This window comes from Hemibagrus wyckioides, linkage group LG07, assembly GCF_019097595.1.
Source record: "Hemibagrus wyckioides isolate EC202008001 linkage group LG07, SWU_Hwy_1.0, whole genome shotgun sequence".
NCBI lineage: Eukaryota > Metazoa > Chordata > Actinopteri > Siluriformes > Bagridae > Hemibagrus > Hemibagrus wyckioides.
The window spans coordinates 34,074,705-34,090,900 of record NC_080716.1 but is presented as its reverse complement, the minus strand read 5'-3'; the positions used below and the strand labels follow the sequence as shown (position 1 = coordinate 34,090,900).

Here is a 16,196-nt window from a genome sequence, read left to right as displayed (position 1 = left end):
AGTTTTTGGATGTATGGGAATGTGTGGGGATGTGTACGATGGGCAGGAATTATTATTTATATATAAAGTTTCAATTTAGTTCAGATGTTGTGGTGTTGCTGTAACTAACTGAACAAAAAATTCCTCATGTATGCGCAGTTCAGATCAGACGGCGGTTCCCCTCCATGCTCGAGTCTCCTGCTTGTAGTCCATGTGATGTTCTGCTCTTGTCAGGACCGTGTTACAGCAAGACAAAAGTCACAACTCATCCAGATAGTTGAAGACACTTAAGATAAGATCAACTAAGTTCCGATTATAAATGTACTTAGTGTTAGCTTTATATTGTAGACTTCTGGAAGAAAGTATGTCTGGGGGCGGGGCTAGGGGGAAACAGATCCCCAAACAGAGCTGGACACAACACCGGCATTACTTTTTAAAACTGCCACAGCATAAGAAAATCCTCACAACTGTAACGTTAGCAGAAGAGACTGAACAAGCTTTGTCTAAATAACTAAGCGCTACTGAGCTAACACATCAAGCTAACAGGTTAGCTAGCTCGCATGTTTGAAGCAGGTGAGCTGATGTTATGCTATAAATTTAGTTTCGGTTTCACTTTATAATTATCAAATGTAAACGTAAAGGCTACCACAAACACAAATTAGCTCTCAAGTAAGCTCACAACAGTATTAATTTAATGTTCAGAGTGAAATGATGTGCATTTTTGCTCAAAATGAACAGTAAGGGGACATTATGTATAATAAGAACAACGATGAGGCAGTGCTTAATGATCCAAATGTCAAGAAAGAAGCATCAGAAAAGGAAGAGAAACAGCAAGAGAAAGTGGACGGAAAGCCAGAGAATTTGTTAGTGGAAGGTTATTAAAGTAAGGACACAGAACAGGAAGTAAAGTCAGAAGCACCAGACAGTGAGGCTGAAGAGGACACAGGTGAGGAGGAGGACATCCACAAGCAGTAGACCATCAGGTGTGTGATGTTGGAAACATGTTTGTCTGTGTGTAAAGCAGTGTAATTACTGTTCATATGGTGGGAGTGTGTAGTCTTATGATTTACATTACTCATGAACTCATGTCTCATTTACATTACTCATAAACCCATTGCTCTAGCAAGATAAATATTCCTTTAGTGTTTCTTGATCACTACATGTGCTCTATATTGGTTTGTCTTTATCCACAGATATCAGCGAGTGTAGAGACTCATCAATTCAGAATCTGAGGTTTTCAAGGACCTTGATGAAGGACAGGAGAAGAATCTTTACAGCAGTCTGGAACGACATTCACCCTTTGGCTTGAGTATTTAAGAATACTGGACTATTCAGTTATGAAATCACACACACACACACACACACACACACGCATCATTCTCTCAACTTTGTAGTTAAATAAAAATGTAACAGTTTTTGAACACAGTTTTTATCCCTTTTGTTCTGAGTTGAATGTGCCCCTCTGACAAAACACAGATTTTGTGTAAATATTTATACACTACTAGTCAAAAGTTTATTTTCCTCTTCATTGTATTCAGCATTGTATATTAATACTGAAGATACTGAAATTGACAGTACAAATATGGAATTATGTAGTCAACAAAAATGTGTTAAATAACCCAGAATATGTTTTAATATTTTTGATTCTTTAAAGTAGCCACCTTTTGCTTTGATTGCAGCTTTGCACTCTCTTGGCATTCTCTCAGCCAGACTCAGGTAGTCTCCTGGATTGGTTTTCCAACAATCTTGAAGGAATTCTCAGAGGTGTTGAGGACTTGTTGCTGCTCTTCCTTCACTCTCTGGTCCAACTCATCACAAACCACCTCAGTTGGGTTTAGATCAGGTGAATGTGGGAGTTCAGGTCATCTGATGCAGCAGTTCATCACTCTCATTCTTGGACAAATAGCTCTTACATAATCTAGTGGTATGTATATGGTCATTCTTTGTTGGAAAACAAATGAGTAAAATTTTTGTGCAAACCAGATGTTGCTGCAAAATGCTGCCACCAACAGTGTCACCAGCAAATCACCACCACACCATCACACCTCCTCCTTAATGCTTCACATATTCTTCACATATTCAGGATCGTCTGTTCACGCTCTCTATGTCTAACAAAAATCTCAAATCTGGACTCATCAGACTAACAGAGTTCTCCACTGATCAAATGACCATACCTTGTGTTTCTTGGCCCAAGCAAGTCTCTTCTGCTTGTCTTTGTTCTGAAATAATGATTTATTCACCGCAATTTGACCATGAAGGCCTGACTCACACAGTCTCAGCTGAACAGTGGATGTTTAAATATGTCTGCCACTTGAACACTGAACAGCATTTATGTGGGCTGTAATCTAATCTCTTATTCTCTGCAGCAGAGGTATCTCTTGGTCTTTCTTTCCTTGGACTGTCCTCATGAGAGCCAGTTTCATTATAGCCTGCCTGGCTCTCAGTCTCCGCTCTAATTCATCCCAAAGGTGTTCTATCGGGTTGAGGTCAGGACTCTGTGCAGGCCAGTCAAGTTCATCCACACCAGACTCAGTCATCCATGTCTTTATGGACCTTGCTTTGTGCACTGGTGCACAGTCATGTTGGAAGAGGAAGGGGCCAGCTCCAAACTGTTCCCACAAAGTTGGGAGCATAGAATGGTCCAAAATGTCTTGGTATGCTGAAGCATTCAGAGTTCCTTTCACTGGAACTAAGGGGCCAAGCCCAGCTCCTGAAAAACAACCCCACACCATAATCCCCCCTCCACCAAACTTTACACTTGGCACAATGCAGTCAGACAAGTACTGTTCTCCTGGCAACCGCCAAACCCAGACTCGTCCATCAGATTGCCAGATGGAGAAGCGCGATTCGTCACTCCAGAGAACGTGTCTCCACTGCTCTAGAGTCCAGTGGCGGCGTGCTTTACACCACTGCATCCGACGCTTTGCATTGCACTTGGTGATGTATGGCTTGGATGCAGCTGCTCGGCCATGGAAACCCATTCCATGAAGCTCTCTGCGCACTGTTCTTGAGCTAATCTGAAGGCCACATGAAGTTTGGAGGTCTGTAGCGATTGACTGCAGAAAGTTGGCGACCTCTTCGCACTATGCACCTCAGCATCCGCTGACCCCGCTCCGTCAGTTTACGTGGCCTACCACTTCGTGGCTGAGTTGCTGTCGTTCCCAAACACTTCCACATTCTTATAATACAGCTGACAGTTGACTGTGGAATATTTAGGAGCGAGGAAATTTCACGACTGGATTTGTTGCACAGGTGGCATCCTATCACAGTTCCACGCTGGAATTCACTGAGCTCCTGAGAGCGACCCATTCTTTCACAAATGTTTGTAAAAACAGTCTGCATGCCTAGGTGCTTGATTTTATACACCTGTGGCCATGGAAGTGATTGGAACACACCTGATTCTGATTATTTGGATGGGTGAGCGAATACTTTTGGCAATATAGTGTATCTCTTGGTCTTTCTTTCCTTGGACTGTCCTCATGAGAGCCAGTTTCATCATAGTGTTTGATGGTTTAGGTGACTGCATTTGGAGACACATTCAAAGTTCTTGAGATTTTTCAGATTCACTGAACTTCATTTCTTCATAATGATGGACCGTCTTTTCTCTTTACCTAACTGAATGTTTCTTGCCATAACATTGTTTTGTACAGTAGTTGTAGTAGCACTAATAGGGCTATTGACTCTGTACCCATCCTTCCTCTGCACAAGATAACTGATGCTCTAAACACAGTAAGAAGGCAAGAAATGCCACAAACGTATTCAAGAAGACACACATGTGAATTAAAAACCCTGCCAGATGACTACCTTGTGAATCTGATGAGAGAATGGCATGAGTGTATCAAGCTGTTATCCAAGCTAAATGTAGCTACTTTGGACAATCTAAAATATAAAATATATATTCTGGGTTGTTTATCACTTTTTTTTGTTTGCTACGCAATTCCCTATGTGTTCTTTCATAGTTTGAATGTCTTCAGTATCAAGGTACAATGTTGAAAATAATAATAAAATAAAATAAAGAAAAAACTCTGAAGGAGAATGTCTGTCCAAATGCCAGTCTTCTGTGAGACTGTTTATTTGGTCCAGAAGCAGTATAACTGATGTCTAAAATGAGTCTGCAGTTGTTGTTCTAAGCCATTGGAAAGATGTCCACAATGAGCATGGATGAATGAGGTCCTGTGGACGTCAACACTGGACACTCTTATTTTTCACATCAAGACTGTTAAGACTTGCTCTGTAAAAGCTGTTTCTCTGTGTAACTCAGTATGTGGTGGTTAGTGATTGAAAAGTGAAACTAAAATGCCTTTCACTCCCTCTAGTGGTAACTGCTGTATGGTTTTAACCCTGATTTCATCCACACTTTAATAGATTTAAACATAAATTATTAAATTATACATTATCACTGTTCATGGTCAGGCTTGTGTTCAGCCAAGGACAAAAAAGAAGGAACAACCTTCAGTTTAATAATCACTTAAACAACATTCATTTAAATTAGATGACTTTATACAGCAGGTCCTCGGTTTACGACGTCCTCGACCTACGGCATTTCGTGGTTAAAACAATTTTCACGCAGGAACTAGTTGGCGAGCGGAGCGGATGAATACGTCGCCACGCGGCGCTATACGAGGAAGACGGCTTTGTTTACATTCGCCGGTTGTACGCCATATTGGATTGTGCTAAATTCGCTTTCTTTCGTTTGTGTTGTTTTTTTGGAAAGTTTTTGCCCTTTATTATGGCCCCCAAGTGTAAGTCAGACTCTTCTGATGACAGTGCTTTGAAGAAAAGGAAAGCCATCTCCATGGAAGTGAAATTAGATGTAATAAAACGTTCAGAAAAGGGAGAAACACCGGTCACGATTACAGTATGTGAGTTCCGACTTACGGCAAAAATCGCGTTACGTCGCGTCGTAGCGACGGAATGCCGACATAAGTCAAGGACCCTCTGTAATGTTCTCTTATTTACTTTAAACATCAATAGTAATGCACTGTAAACACGACAGTTTCAGACATCCAGCGATCTGTGTTTTACAAAGATGTGTCTCAGGTTCTCTTTATCTCAAGGTATCAGGTGGAAAGGGATTTTTTTTGCCAAACTTCTTTAAATAGAGATGCTAAACTTGTCTTGCACACACACAGCCACTAGATGGCGCTGTGAGCTTGTGCAATGCTGCTGGAAGCGACACGTGCGTGAGTATTTTGCACGTGCATTTCACACCTAGGCCTTCACTGGTGTCCTTCCTGAATTAATCCACCTCTATACCATCATTATGATGCCACCATGGGCGTGGCTAGGCCATTTTCTACTCAGCCCTCCTAAATGCTAGATGGCCCCAGTGACACCGACTCGAAATCTGATTGGTTAAGGTAACAATTTCATTGCCACTTATTTTAAGCTACGGACGCCTGCACTAGAGATGGCGGCGCGGCAGTAGCACGCAGCGGCCACTCCGGAACCAAAATGGTGCTTTCTTTTTGTTTTAGCGCTAAACTTAAAGTGCATGGACGCCAAAGTCAGTGGTGTTCATGTATATGACCGCCAGACGATATTACGGTACAGAAATCATGCAGTTACTAACTTGCATGATGAACTACTCTGCAAACTTCGCGAACTCGGCTTGCTGCGAAGTCCAGGCCTTCAATCCTTGGCGTCGCCTGATGCCGGTGGCCGGGAGAGAGGACGTCGCAAGCGTTGTTCGAGGAAGCGGAAGCGCGGTAAAAGAGCGGGTGTCCGTGCTAGGCTAACAACCAACCCTACCCGGCCGGCACTCCCTTCCATCATCTTGTCCAACGTCTGCTCACTGGATAATAAACTGGACTACATCCGACTCCAGCAAACTACACGGCATGAGTTCAGAGACTGCTGCGTCTTTGTTTTCACGGAGACGTGGCTCAGCGACAGAGTTCCGGACGCCGCCATTCAGCTAACCGGACTAACCGTGTTTCGTGCCGACAGGAATGCAGCTCTGTGCGGTAAGACTCGCGGTGGTGGCGTGTGTGTTTATATCAACACGGAATGGTGTAAGGACTCTGTGCTTGTGTCTAACTACTGTAGTGGAGTTTGTAACTGTTAGATGCAGACCTTTTTATTTACCCCGGGAATTCACCACTACTCTCATTATCGGAGTGTACATTCCACCCAGCGCTAATGCTAAGGAGGCTCTGTGTGAGCTGTACAGAGCTGTTAGCGAGCTGCAAAATGCTCACCCCGACGGACTGTTTATCATCGCCGGAGATTTCAATCATGCAAATCTCAGAACAGTGCTCCCTAAATTCCATCAGCATGTGGACTTTGCTACGAGAGGGGCGAACACGCTGGATGTTGTTTATTCAAACATTCCCGGCGCGTATCGTGCGGAGCCCCGCCCCCACCTCGGCTACTCAGACCACATCTCTGTTATGTTGATTCCAGCATACAGACCTCTCGTCAGACGCTCTAAACCGGTTCTGAAACAGGTTAAGACCTGGCCAGCAGGAGCCATCTCTGCTCTTCAGGACTGTTTTGAGTGCACTGACTGGGACATGTTTAGGGAGGCTGCAACCAACGGCGACTCTATTGACTTGGAGGAATACACGGCATCAGTGACCAGCTACATCGGGAAATGCATCGATGACGTGACTGTCTCCAAGACCATCACAACACGCTCCAACCAGAAGCCGTGGATGACTGCGAAAGTGCGTGCTCTCCTGAAATCGAGAGACTCTGCCTTCAGATCGGGGGACAGGGCGGCCTTAAAAACAGCAAGGGCCAAACTGTCCCGAGCCATTAGAGAGGCGAAGCGTGCACACGCCCAGAGAATCCACGGCCACTTCCAGAACAGCAGAGACTCCCGGCGCATGTGGCAGGGCATTCAGGCGATCACCAACTACAGCACAACTTCACCTTCCTGTGACAGTGACGCCTCCCTTCCAGATGCGCTGAACGACTTCTACGCTCGGTTTGAGGCACAGAACAACACAACAGCGAGGAAGACCATCCCTCCTCCTAATGACCCAGTGCTCTGTCTCACCACGGCTGACGTGAAGAGAACTCTATACAGAGTTAACCCACGGAAGTCCGCTGGACCAGACAACATTCCTGGCAGAGTTCTCAGGGAGTGTGCAGAGCAGCTAGCAGATGTCTTCACTGACATCTTCAACATCTCGCTGAGCAGCTCCATCATCCCTACGTGCCTCAAGACAACAACCATCGTCCCTGTGCCAAAGAAGTCCACGGTTTCCTGCCTCAATGACTACCGTCCCCTTGCACTCACACCAATCGTGATGAAATGCTTCGAGAGGCTCGTCATGAGGCACATCAAGTCACAGCTACCACCCTTGCTGGACCCCTTGCAGTTTGTGTATCGTCCTAACCGTTCCACGGAAGACGCCATCACCACAACCCTCCATCTGGCCCTCACACACCTGGACTGCAAAGACTCCTACGTTCGAATGCTGTTCATAGATTTCAGTTCAGCATTCAACACAATCATCCCTCACCAGCTGATTAAGAAGCTGAGTCTCCTGGGCCTGAACACCTCTCTCTGCAACTGGATCCTGGATTTCCTGACTGGGAGACCTCAGTCAGTCTGGATCGGGAGCAGTATCTCCAGCACCACCACACTGAGCACTGGAGCACCTCAGGGCTGTGTGCTCAGTCCATTGCTGTTCACTCTGCTGACTCACGACTGTGCAGCAATGCACAGCTCCAACCACATCGTCAAGTTCGCTGATGACACGACCGTGGTGGGTCTCATCAGCAAGAACGACGAGTCAGCATACAGAGAGGAGGTGCAACATCTAACAGCCTGGTGCAGAGCCAACAACCTCTCCCTGAACGTTGACAAGACCAAAGAGATGGTTGTTGACTTCAGGAGAGCACAGTGTGACCATTCTCCGCTGTCCATCGATGGCTCCTCTGTGGAGATCGTCAAGAGCATCAAATTCCTTGGTGTCCATCTGGCGGAGAACTTCACCTGGTCACTCAACACCAGCTCCATCAACAAGAAAGCCCAGCAGCGCCTCTACTTCCTGAGGAGGCTGAGTAAAGCCCATCTCCCTCCCCCCATCCTGTCTGTGTTCTACAGAGGGACCATCGAGAGCGTCCTGAGCAGCTGCATCACTGCCTGGTTTGGGAACTGCACCGTCTCAGATCGCAAGACCCTTCAGCGGATAGTGAGGACAGCTGAGAAGATCATCGGAGTCTCTCTCCCCTCTATCACAGACATTTACACCGCACGCTGCATCCGCAAAGCCAACAGCATTGTGGCTGACCCCACACACCCCTCACACACACTCTTCACCCTCCTGCCATCTGGAAAGAGGTACCGGAGCATTCGGGCCCTCACAACCAGACTGTGTAACAGTTTCTTTCCTCAAACCATTAGGCTCCTCAACACCCGGGACTGAACTGTTCTACACTCTCACACACACTCTCACTCAGGACTGAACTGTTCTACACTCTCACACACACTCTCACTCAGGACTGAACTGTTCTACACTCTCACACACACTCTCACTCAGGACTGAACTGTTCTACACTCTCTCACACACACACACACACTCTCACTCAGGACTGAACTGTTCTACACTCTCACACACACTCTCACTCAGGACTGAACTGTTCTACACTCTCACACACACTCTCACTCAGGACTGAACTGTTCTACACTCTCTCACACACACACACACTCACTCAGGACTGAACTGTATACTAACTCTCTGTCTCTCACACACAGATACACACACTCTCTCTTGACTGTGTGGACACAAACACACACACACATAATTTATACTGTTCATTACTTACTGCACTACCTCTACCTGTCATCCGCTGCTATAGTTATATTTATGTTTATTCTATTTGCACTACCTCAACTGCTGCTGTGTATTTTTGCACAATATTTTTGCACAATACTTTTTTTTTTTCTACATCATTTCACTTTATCTATTTTATTTCACTTACATTCCAGTACACGTTCTTTTATTTCCTTTCAGCGCTAAGTGTCCTGCGTTCTTTTGTGTTGTCTTTATTGTATTTATTGTCTTTTTTGCACTGTCTTGTCTATGCTCTGTTTGCACCTAGCACTGTGCACTTTACGTGGCTAAGACAAACTTCTGTCCTAGCTCTGTGGTGTTGTTTGTTGTTTTGTATTGTACTAGTAGTTGTATGTTTATGTAGCACCAGGTCCTGGAGAAACGTTGTTTCATTTCACTATGTACTGTGCCAGCTATATGTGGTTGAAATGACAATAAAAGCTTCTTGAATCCTTGACTATTGATTCTGAAGGCAGATTTCTTTCACCCTAGCAACACATGATGTCAGCCACTGGCTGAAATATGATTGGATAAGTAGTCTTATCATAAATATACACTACTGGAAGCAGCACAAACAAGAGAAAAGCTATGAAATGTAGAGAATAGACTATTAGGAACAACTGAATACACATACATGGAAAAATATATTAAATATATTAAAATGCAAGTCAGTGATTCAGATCACTGCTGTTTAGGCCAGCAGAGAAGGCCTTGCTGGCCCTGACGGCCCAACACTGCTATAGAATAACAATTTAGTAGAGTAATAGTATGATATTCCCAGTTATTGTAATAGTGTAGTGTTCCTAATAAAGTGGCCACTGAGGGTATGGTCAGAAACCTTTCACTCTGAAGACACTGAAAAGTTATTTATTGCTTTCCAAGATCCATGTTCACACCTCCTCCCCTCTTTTCGCATCTGAGTTTGCGCCACAATATGAAAATAGAAAATAAACCACATCCGCTACCTGCTCTCTGTTATCAGGCCTCTAACATGATCACTGCTTTGTATGTGTACAGGATTAATGAGAAGAGCTTGTTTCTACACAATTTCTTAGTTCTATTTAAACTATCATAGTAACTGAGAGTAGATACACATGAAACTAAACCCTTCTCATAACAGATATGGAGACACTGATCCACCTGAGCAGTCATGCTGAAGTACACACAATGTCCTAATCACACAATAAGATCATCACTCAGGACATTCAGACTGCAGATGAACAACTTTATACCCCACCACTCACTCTAATGAAGACACAAAGAGAACATTTACTCACAGAGCATCACAGAGAGTGGACTGAGCTCCATCCTGTCCCTCTAATGACTGACTGACTGACAGAGCAGAAGTGTGAGTTAAAGTCTTACCACTTCCTGTTTGCTGATAGAGTGAGCATACAAAAATAGAGAGAGAGAGAGAGAGAGAGAGAGAGAGAGAGAGACCCACCACAATGTCTGACTATGTCTAAATTTTTGGACAAATTGTTTGATGGTTTGGCAATTGTTTTTTAAACTTTCATAAACTGAACTAAACAAACAAACAAATAAAGCTGTTCCCCTAAGCAAATATAATGATTAATAGGAAAAAAAACTTTTTCTGCAAGTCAACGAGTTTGTCCAAGTGGATTTGCCGTACCTAGCTGACCAGAAACTGTCGCGCATGCGCAGTTCAGATCAGACGGCGGTTCCCCTCCATGCTCGAGTCTCCTGCTTGTAGTCCATGTGATGTTCTGCTCTTGTCAGGACCGTGTTACAGCAAGACAAAAGTCACAACTCATCCAGATAGTTGAAGACACTTAAGGTAAGATCTACTAAGTTCCGATTATAAATGTACTTAGTGTTAGCTTTATATTGTAGACTTCTGGAAGAAAGTATGTCCGGGGGCGGGGCTAGGGGGAAACAGATCCCCAAACAGAGTTGGACACAACACCGGCATTACTTTTGAAAACTGCCACAGCAGAAGAAAATCCTCACAACTGTAACGTTAGCAGAAGAGACTGAACAAGCTTTGTCTAAATAACTAAGCGCTAGGCAACTAACACGTCGAGCTAGCATTAGGGCTAATGTTAGCTAGCTACAAATGTTGGTGCCAGGTTAGCTAGCTAGCACGTTAGCCGTCCTACATGACGGTCATGTTAAATCAAGCAGAAACGAGCTAACGGCACCGTTACAGTTGGGAATATTTCCTTCTGCTATGGCAGTTTTCTAAAGTAATGCCCGGTTAGCTCCTAACGCTAACTCTGACTGAAACCAGCGTTTAGCTAACGGTAGCTAGTTACCATGATGGGACAAAGCTAGCTGTTGGATAGATGTTTTAATTTTGTCCTCTTTTGGTCAGAGCAGCGTGTCGCAGCAGGTTAGAGTACAGTTGTGTACAAGGGATTCAAACCTTGATATTTTATACTAATATGTGGACTTGGTGTATGAATACAGGTGTCTTTACACATAGAGACTATTTAAACGGTTATTATTGGGTTTACGGAAGTGACGTGCTTGGTGCTTGAAGGTTTCCGGTTAGTTGTTGCGCACTAGCGGTAGTAAAAACGATTCTTTTTAAAGACTCGGGTCTCGTTGAGTCACTCACTGAAATGAATCGAATCAGTGATTCAGTGATTCTTTAATAGTCCTCGTTTCCTGTACAAACTCTAATCATGCTGGGAAATATATATAGTGATTGAATGGTGGGATTAATGCAGGTGATTATACACTATAATAATCACTATAATAATTTAATGAGTATAGTTATGTACTGTTATGTTATGGGGTGTATGTAATAGTAATTGAAAGTTTTTAGAAAATCTTTGACTATTGCATGATGGGTAACCAACTGAACGTCCATGTTTGCCCCAGGACACAATGTGCGCTTTTTCCGCCCCTGACAGGGACGATAAACATGTCCCTGTGTCAGTTACAAAGAATCAAGACTTACCATACCAGTGCAAGAAACGTTTATTTTAAAGTGCCGCACAACCACACACACACACACACACACACACACACACAAACTTTAACAGAAATATAAAAATGAAAAATGGGCAAATCAGTTATATTAACCAAAAATTAAATATGGTAAAAGTATCCAAATGGAATAAAAATAAATATCTTAAATAAGGAATAAAACAACCAAACTGAACGAAATGTGCAAAAAGTATAACTATAACTTAATATTACCTATTAATTGGCGTTTAATAATGTCAGCACACGCACTTTGGAGGTGCTGAAACTAAATGTAAGATTCTCAGCTGAATCAGTCTATAACCCGACTCCACGAGTCCGCTGAGAATCAGCTGAATCAGTCTATGAACACAGTTGCAGCCATCTTCTTAATACATTAATTTCTTATACTGTTTTCTATCTCTCTCTTTCTAACTTCTTTTTTCTCTGATATGTTTAATAACTGCATTAATGTTAAAGTATAATATATAATGTTCTGAATTGTTTCATAAGAAAAAATAAGAATCGTGTTAATTTAGACCTCGGACTCATGAATGATGAGTTAATATGCGGAATCGGATCATTTAACTCGGGTGAGTCAGTCAGGACCAGTACTAATTGATATTGATATCATTTATTTATCATGTGATTTAAAAGTATGAACATTCAAATTAAGACTGTGTTGTTCAGTGTTTGGATTCTCTCTTAAACCTGGAACTAACTAAGTAAAGTCTTTAGATTTCAAAAAAAAAAAAAAAAAACCCACAAGGTGACTCCTCAGCAGTGAAGTGAGAAGTCTGGAGATGAATTAGCAGTACATGAATGTTTTTACACTGCAATACTACTATTGTTAAATATTGGAAAAAATGCTATGATACTTTTGACATTAGTATGAAATTAAACCACGTGCCCCAGACAAGCGTTAATGTCCAGCCCTGATATACACGTGTGAATGTATCTGCACTGATCAGCCAAAATTATGACCACCGCTGGCTTTACTTTTCCCCTTAGTGCATCCTGGTGCCATGTGTTCCCCAGGTAAGCGACGCACACGCACCTGCCCATCCATGTGATGTAAAAGAAAACGTAATTCATCAGACCAGGACACCTTCTTCCATTGCTCCGTGGTCCAGTTCTGATGCTCATGTGCTCATTGTTGGATGCGTTCAGTGGTGCACAGGGGTCAGCATGGGCACCCTGACTGGTCTGTGGCCATGCATCCCCATACACAACAAACTGTGATGCACTGTGTATTCTGACCCCTTTCTATCAGAACCAGCATTAACTTCTTTAGCAGTTTGAGGAACAGCAGCTCGTCTGTTGGATCGGATCACACGGGTCAGCCTTCTCTCCCCACGTGCATCAATGAGCCTTGACCGCCCATGACCCTGTCGCCGGTTCACCACTGTTCCTTCCTTGGACCACTTTTGATTAGGGCTGCAGATATCGATTATTTTAGTAATCGAGTATTCTACCGATTATTCCATTGATTAATCGAGTAATTGGATAAGGAGTACTTTTTCTTTATTAAAGAGGAATACTAAATATGTAAGAGAAAATAAGACAGGTCTCTTAAAATGAACAACTAAGTTGTTTCCTGTTTACAAAAATGAAAATAAAATCTAAACCTATTTAGTACATCTAATTGTCATTCAAAATACAAATACAAATATATAAATTTAAAAAAAATGTAATTACTACAAAAGAAGGTAAATATAGAACAAGCTAAAACAAAATAATAATAATAATACCTAAACATTGCATTTTTGTTGTCCAACTTAATTTTGATGTTTCAGTCTAACTACAGCTCAAGCAGGACATAAGCCTTTACTGTCCTCCTGGAAGACTTTGTGGTTTTTGTAAGAGGCAAAAATTACTGGACAGGAAGGAAACTTGGAAGAAGAACAAGAGTCCATACACATCAAATTACTTAACACAGTTTTCTGTAACATGAAATTAGAGTTATTTGGTGAATAAACCCTCTTAAATGTCTCTCTACATACTGGTGTGTGTGTGTGTGTGTGTGTGTGTGTGTGTGACGGAGAGAGTGAGGCTATCAAAATGAATGACGCTTAGGCTTTCACAAAATGTAGCTAAATTAGGGACATCATAACTAGCCACCATACTGATTTATGATCTTAAATAGTCACTACATGTACCTACAATCCACATACATTACATACATCATACATCACATACACGGGGACTGTGTGTGAATGAGAGATTAACACGGTGAAGTTAGTTTGATATTCGGACATTAGACAGACATTTGGAAGCAGTATTTTGGGGACCGTCGACAAATTTCTGTACGACTGAAATGTGGTACTTGTTACTTACCTGGCTACGTGCCCCAGTTATTCTAATTTCCTCTTAAATATACATATGCCATGCATCATTGCATGCTGCTTTTGTTAATTTATTAATAATAATTTAATTAATAGATAGTATTAATTATGCATCATGTGAATTAATTTGTAATTATTTATTTATTTTTTAATTTAAAAAAAAAATCACTTTTCCTTCAACTAGTACCAAATTAATCTAATTGGAAACCCCCACGAGGTACACCTCTTGTTATCCCAAAATATGTCTTCACTGATTTTTATTTGTTGACGGTCCCTAAAATACGGCTCCGAATGTCTAATATCCGAATATCACACTAACTTCCCCGTGTTGAGATGTTGAAGTATGGACCTTGTAGTGCTGTGGTACACCAGTTCAGTTTTACAGTAATCACACTCTACAGAGTTTTCTGTCTGTTTTAGTGTGAAATGATCCCAAACTTTGAAAACTTTCTGCCGTTTTCTTTGGCCTGAATCGTCTCTGTGTGTAGTTACAGTAAATGGACTAAACCAAGCTTCGAAGCAACTAATTTGCCTTGATGATTTTTTTTGTATTTGAATTACTCGAGTTACTCGAGGAATCGTTTCAGCCTTACTTTTGATGGATACTGACCACTGCAGACTGGGAACACCCCACAAGAGCTGTAGTTTTGGAGATGCTCTGATCCAGTGGTCTAACCATTACAGTTTGGCCCTTTTGGTCAAACTCGCTCAAATCCTGTCCATTTTTCCTGATTCTAAGGACAAAATGTTCACTTGCTGCCTAATATATGCCCCCCCCACTAACAGGTGCCATGATGCCATCAGTCTTATTCACTTCACCTCTCACTGCTCACAATGTTATACCTGATCAGTGTATATACGAGTTTGTGGCTATATCTCTGTGATCTGTACATGGAAAAAAGATCTGTGATTTAAAAATGACGACACTGGAAATGCTTCAGGACCAGACATGTACAGTAGCATTGCAAAATGTTTATTATTGTTTACATTTATGAAATGGTCTATATAGAATTGTTTCTTTTTCCTCTCTTGCAGCTGCAGTAATGAAATGGAGCAAAGACGCAGCCGAGGAGACGATCAAACAACATGCTTCAGATCTCCTTAATCATGCAGCAGTGAGAGAGAGAGGGATTGGTGTTTATTTGTTTATTGTTATTCACTGCAGCGTGAGTTAATTTTTATTGTTCTCATAATTTTTGGACAATTTGCGCTATAACAATAAAACAAAATGATCTGTTTTGCTGTTAACTGTGTATTGTGTTTACATCCACAGCATTTTACTATTGCACTTTATTCATTACAAAACTGTGTAGTGGTCAGTGCTGCACTGTCCCTGGTCAGTTATTGTACTGTACTGTACTGTCTTGCACTGTTTACACACATGCACTTTATGTAGTACTGTGTAGGTCTGTGTAGTGAACTTAGTTCTGTGTTGTCTCCTGTAGTTGTGTGTTTTATGTAGCACCATGGTCCTGGAGGAACGTTGTTTCATGTTACTGTGTACTGTACCAGCTGTATGTGCTTCAAATGACAATAAAAGCTACTTGACTAAACACCAGTGACCTGGAGTCCCAGTTAATGACGTCCGCTCGTAACAACGAGTCTAAAGTCTTTACTTATGGTTTAGTAACTGGATACATGGAAATATTCTCAAAGAAATCCTTATTTTAACTCATTTCAGCACTTTTCAACACTCTACACAGTTCTGGAGCACATTATTCTCACACCAGTCTCTTCCCTACACAAATCTTTTCTGATTGGCTCATAACAGATCCATCATATATTAAAATGTCTTTGTCTCTAGTGGTAACTGCTGTATGGTTTTAATCCTGACTAGTAAGGGGTGGATTCTTCAATACATCCAACCAATGATTTGCTCCTTCACATCCTGCACGATAATGCAGTCTTTAAAAAGCAGGAACAATCTGCTGAAGCAGTCATGTGTTTTACACAGTCGAGACTTAAGAGAATAAAATAATGAGTCAGTACATGGAAGTGAAGGAGAATGATTGGATCATGGATGAAACATCACTACATGTGAGAGTTTCCTTAAATCCCTGTAATATTTTATTAGACCTGATATCTATCATGTGGTTTGTTGTAGAATAGTTTTAAATGTAAGCTGATATAGGGAACAAAACATGAGGAGCTT

At 42.1% G+C, this 16,196-nt stretch overlaps 1 protein-coding gene across 1 annotated transcript in view; it reads right to left on the bottom strand.

Moving 5' to 3' along the window:
- LOC131356322 (Fc receptor-like protein 5) overlaps nucleotides 1-16,196 on the bottom strand; it is an 82,232-nt gene that overhangs the window by 12,408 nt on the left and 53,628 nt on the right. The gene's annotated exons all lie outside the window — the stretch shown is intronic.